We start from the raw sequence: 6,000 nt of genomic DNA, 5'->3' as shown, positions 1-6,000 counted from the left end.
ATGTTCCCAATTTATACCAATTTATTACTTTACTTTTATGTTACATTGTTCAATGAAATTATGTTCTTCTGGCAAAATATTTAAAAACAGCAGACAATATAAAAGTGAGAGAGGACATACATATATGTGCATGACATAGATGCACACATCATACATTCACACACGCATACACTTGCACACGTGCATCAACTGCATTTGCATGCAAATATGGACATATACAAAGCAACAATAATCATGGACATTTGAAAGACAATAGACTCAAAAAGCATTTTAAAAGTGGCTGTAAATAAGGTCTTTGTTCCTACTGCCCATCCAGTTCTTTCACAGCACATGGATAAAACATGATTAAAAGTTGTTTTGAATCTGGATTCAGGTGTTTTTATAGACCTGAGACGCCTTCCTGAGGACAGCAAGATGAGAAGCTGGTGACCTGGATGTGAAAAGTCTCCCACGATGTGTCAGTGGCATGCCGATCACACCATGTCCTATAAATTTCCTGCGGTGTGTGAAACTGAGTCCCAATGATTTCTTGTGCTGCTCTGATCACTCTCTGTAGGGCCTTCATGTCAGCCACTGTGCTGCTCCCAAACCACACCAGCATGACATAGGTGAGAATACTTTCAACAGAGCACCTGTGAAAGGAAATGAACAGCTGCTGGGAAAGTCTTGTTTTGTTAGAAACATACAAAATACAGTCACTACTGTGCTTTCCTACCCAGGGAAATAACATTTGGGGGTCATGCAAGGTTACGTGTGATGTATATGGACAGCAATTTGTAGGAGGAGACTTTTTCTACTGGATTGCCACTGTAGGGGACCAGGACATTCCCCTTGCTTCCTGAGGTCAGTAATAAGTATATGTTTATTTAGAAAGCAGCATTTTGTCCTTTGTAGAGTCATCTGTAAAATGAATGATAATATCTGTGGTAGGAATTGGCATGCAGCCATAAGTAAAGTTAGAACAGCCGGGGACTCAGGATGCATCCTATGGGTCAGCGGTCCTCAATTCTGGTCCTCAAGGTCCTGGAAGTTTTAGATGTGTCCCTGATCCAACACACCTGAGTCATATAATCAGGTCATAAGCAGGAGTCTGGAGAACTTGACTGCATACTGAGGAGGTATTTTAGCCATTTGATTCAGGTGTGGTGGATTAGGGACACATCTAAAAGTTGTAGGTTACCGGACCTGGAGGACTGGAGCTGAGGACCACTGTGTAACCCAAATGTTGGTATCTGGAGGTGGGAAAGTAATAAGTCCCATCTTACACACCTACAAGCGACTGACTGACTAGAAAGTGTAAAATCGCGCTATACCGGTGGTGGTTTATACACAGGTCTAAGAGGCTGTTTTCTAGTCTGCTGGGTACGATTGTGTTAAATGCTGAACTGAAGTCCAGAAGCTGTATGTTCAAATATGCTCCAGGGTGACTGAGCTTGAGATTTTTTGCAAAGCAACATTAGTAAGTTAAAATTACTTAATTCTATAAAGTATTTACAAGGGGATTTCAGATGTACACTACACGTTTTTCAGGCTGGTATATTAAACAATCTTAAAAACTGCGTAACATTTTTTCCCTAAAAGGCAGAGGGATGTTTACAGCTTCAATACTGGGCTCTCATAAACAACAATGTGAGACGGGTACATTTCCGGACGTGTGAGGAATGAGAGTCCCGTTCATTCCTCACACAGACATTAAGTAGGACCAATTGTGTACACCCATTCAAGGGCGTGCACCGTATGATATCAGTTAATTTCATTCATCACATTGCTGGAGAAGATCATACTATAATGTAGACGTTTCCAAGCTGACACAACTTCCCTAAAAAGTCATTCTGTCCAATCTAAGTATGTCAGACTCTGTGTCTCCAGTGTCTGTTGTTTATCTGTTGTTTCCATAGTAAGTGCCTTTTGCAGCCCAGTCTCTATAATCTCATAATATGTAACATATATGATGTTATGATCTGTTCAATTCTGGTCCACTTCACTTACTTGCTTCCATGTTTGCAGGCTGTTGCTTTTTTGCCAACATAAAACGGCAAATGCTGCGCTCTGTTTTTGGAACCCTGAAAACTCTCATATGATTGGCTCAGGAACCAGGAAGTAAATGCGAGCGACATTCTGAACCGAAGTAGTTCCGGACCTCTAGGTTTGAAAGGAGAAAAACATGGCTAATATAATGTTGGTGGAGAGGATCGATTGTTTATAGGGAATGTTACTTCCATCCCGGGTGACCAATGAGAATGATTGATTTTACAATAAATATCTAACTCCTTTAAGTAAAAGTTTTGCAAATCATTAACTTTGTTTAAAAAAAAAATCTATCATCAGTGTAGAATAAATTTGCCCAGATTTCTTAATCTGAGATGGTGTTATTAGAAATAAGCATTCAAATTGTCGTTTTATTGTAGTTTCACAAATACATTAAAGTTTTATTCAATCTCAAAAAGTTTTTAAAAAAATCTCTCAGTGCAGAATGGGCTAGGGCTTGTTTGAGGAACTATTTTTTTTTACGATTTAATTTTTTTTTTTAAAGATTTAGATTTTTAGAGAAGATTAAATATAGTTCAATATATATATATATATATAAAAAAAATAGAAAGTGGAATTTCTTCTTAGCTTAGCCCAGAATCGAATCGGATGCTTACTTGAATGTTGTGGTGAGCGGCCGTACAAAGGGCCATGTTTTTTACAGTACTGACCAACTGTTTGTGTCAATACGACTGCTGAGAATGAGAAACTGTAAAGTGGTTCGTTTGGAGGAAGAAACTGATGTAACAACCTCTAGAAAAAGAATCAGTGTGTGATGAAACATTTTCCCAATGATATATATTTTGAAAGATCTAAATATTACAGCAATAAATTGCACACTAACTGCAATCTGTTTTTAGCTTCACTCTGCAATGAGGCAATCACTACTGGAGGATTTCTTTCGTGTTGCTCTCTTTTTACTTAACACAAACAGCCGCAATAATACGCCGAGAGCTGATATGTTTGTACTCTCCTGCTGAGGTTGGTCTGGCAATATCGCTGCATGAGAAGGAATTATTAATCACATACCAGCTTCCCAGACTGCTCTCTGCTGTTGTGCATTAACTGTTGCATCGTGAGCTTTTTGTGCTGCCCAGGAGTCGAGGAAGTGCGTCTCCTCAGAGTATTGCATTAGGAGGAGGCGAAGGAGTAACTTTCAAACAAGAAATAAACACTACAATAATCCTTCAAGGAATTAACTTCCTACCTCTTTTTGTAGAGCTTTTCAACACTGCTCTGAAATCTGTTTGTCCAGGAAACATGACATTGAAATGTTTACTGGCAAAAAGTAAGTGCTGCTTTCATACCAGACCATATTTTTTTATATTATGGTAAAACATTTCTACATTAATTGAAAAATCTGACACTGGAAAATAAGTAATTTTGCAGCAAGGAATGTGCTATGTTATGAGTCACATACCAAAAGAATTGTGTTTTATCATACAAAAAAGGATGAAGCTGTACAGTCAGCATGTCCTAGCTTTCAGGCTGTGTATAGTTTTTAATGGAATACTTTACTAATTGGCTGATTCATTGCACCACAGAAACCCAATGTTATTTTAAATACATATCAACCTTTCTTTACTTATTTTGACTCTTAAAATATAACATCTTCTCTATAAGTGTGTCCTGGATGAAAGAACCCAAAAACCTAAGTAGCTTTAACGGTGTCTGTACTTATTAGGTAATAATATTATTGGATATCATTAATGTTGGAAGCAATTATACAATAACCAATAAACACATTTTCTACAGTTTATGAAACTAGTTTAAGAGCATTTAGTCAGATTTTGTCCTTTTAGGTGGTTTTAGGTCTAGTTTCACATCAACAAAGAATATCTCCAAAGTGTACACACCACTATTAAAAGGGAATTTCTTTTTCATGCAAAAATATTAGATTTTGACAAAACATTTTTTCAACTTTGACATCTGTCTTGTTCAAATCAAACATTTTCTTTGGGGAAATGAAGCTGTTATAACTTGGTTGCATAATTTTACACATCTACAAGCTAATTGGGAGCACCTTTTGCTTCAGTTTCAATACTTTGTCTACTTGAGTTCACATCCGCCGTCAATGACAGCGAATCCGGTGAGCTGACCTTTGCTCATTTGCATTCTTTAGTTAAAGCCATAACTTTTAGACAGGTTAGAAATGAATCAAGGTATCTCATACAAAGGTATCAGTCAGAAGATTGGATAAAATAGACGTCAAAGCATTTTTATATACAAATACCAGCCCAGTGAAGACATTCACTAATAAGCAGAGGAAACCATGGACATGACTAGGTTTTCTCCAAAAAGGTCAGAAATCATAAGGCAGAATATGATCAGGGAGGCTGTGGAGATGTTAACAGCAACAGTGAATAAACTACCTTAATTTCCAACGAGGACTGGCTGTGTTCTACAAACATACAAACATAGTTTTACAGTGTGCACCTATATGCAACCAAATTATTGCATATTTTTTATTGTTTCCTTCTAACAGCTTAGTTTTTGTGTAGTTTTGCAGTATAAATGTGCTATTATTTTACATTTAAAAAAAAAACTAATCTTAATCATATAATGGGCCTTTTGCCATTGAGACTTTGGGGGGAAATCTGCTTCTACTACCCTGGTGTTTTGCTCATGCATGATGTCATGGTGGAGCTGGAGATGGATAGACTATTGGAGCTTTGTCGGCACTAATTAAGGGGTTGCAATGGTGAAGGAGACTGCCTAAGGAGCTACGCTTAAAGCCAAAGCTCTCAAAATACTAGTCCACCCATGTTCCAACCCTCACCCAAGGGCAAGAGATATTGGTCATGACAGAATGAGATACATCATCATGGATACTGCCTTCTCTGTATAAAGAGGAGTCAGTTAAGCCACCTCGGAGGCCTGGGACACCTTGCATTGCTGAGGCTCTCAGTGCAGTGAAAATAAATTATGCAAATATTTTGGGAGCATAAACATGATATACTGCATTTTCTTTTAGAAGCTTAAGCTGGTGGTAGCGATGAGTAATGCTGGGAAGAGATTTGCAGCGGATAATTAGCCTGTGTTTGATTCTTCAGGAGGCTAAATGAGACAATCAAACTCAAGAAGAGAACATGTGGTGGTGCAGAGGAGGTTTGCGATGTGTAAATGAAAAACAAAAACTTGTGCTTTATTGTCCAGTTGTGTGTAAGCATTCTCTTTTTGTTAAAGTAACAACTAAAGCATGGATGTAAAAGTGGTGTGGCCTCCAAAGTGAGAGTAGCCTTGACTACACAGTAGAAGTATGTCAGTAATTTTATGTCAAAAATGCTTCTTTTTTTTCTCTTTGATAACAGAGCATAATGCAGCTGTGCAAACATCACATCTTAGTGTCTAGATCTGGCTTAAACTGTGCTTCTTTTACATGTCTAATGTAAAATTAGCAGGATCTGTGAGGATAAAGAGGATGAAAACAACATGGCTGATACTTGACAGAGTTTCACTTCGATTCCAGCACATCATGCTACGTCTTGCCTCAGCAGCTTTGTTGGCTTCTGACAAAGCCCTGGCTTTAAACTCTGCAGTGAAGGATTGTTTCCATCGACATGTAACTCATCAATTCCCCGTCAGATTGCTGCACTCGGGTTGATCTGCTCCGCTTACTCCCAGGCGGCCTGTCGTTAGTGTTGTCATTCAGGGTCTGTCCTCCTGTTATTTAGGAACACACAGAGACGCAAACTGGGATTTCTGGACCCAGTCTTATGTCACAGGAGGCATGGTTCATGAACTTTGTCTCATAATTATGAAAACATTTACATTTTCAGTAATTCAGTTGAAAAAAACTGCATAGTCTATACAGATTAATTACTCAAGGTGAAATATTTCAAAGAGTTACTCAGACATTTCTAAATTAAAAATTGGACCAAAAACATTTTTCTCTATACAGCAATTTGGTTCTAATGAAAGCAACGTCCATATAATGAGCAGTGGTTGCTCTGAGCTCTTGTTCGGGGCTTC

This window comes from Fundulus heteroclitus, chromosome 11 (assembly GCF_011125445.2).
Source record: "Fundulus heteroclitus isolate FHET01 chromosome 11, MU-UCD_Fhet_4.1, whole genome shotgun sequence".
Classification (NCBI taxonomy): Eukaryota; Metazoa; Chordata; class Actinopteri; order Cyprinodontiformes; family Fundulidae; genus Fundulus; species Fundulus heteroclitus.
Note: the sequence above shows the minus strand (reverse complement) of the source record.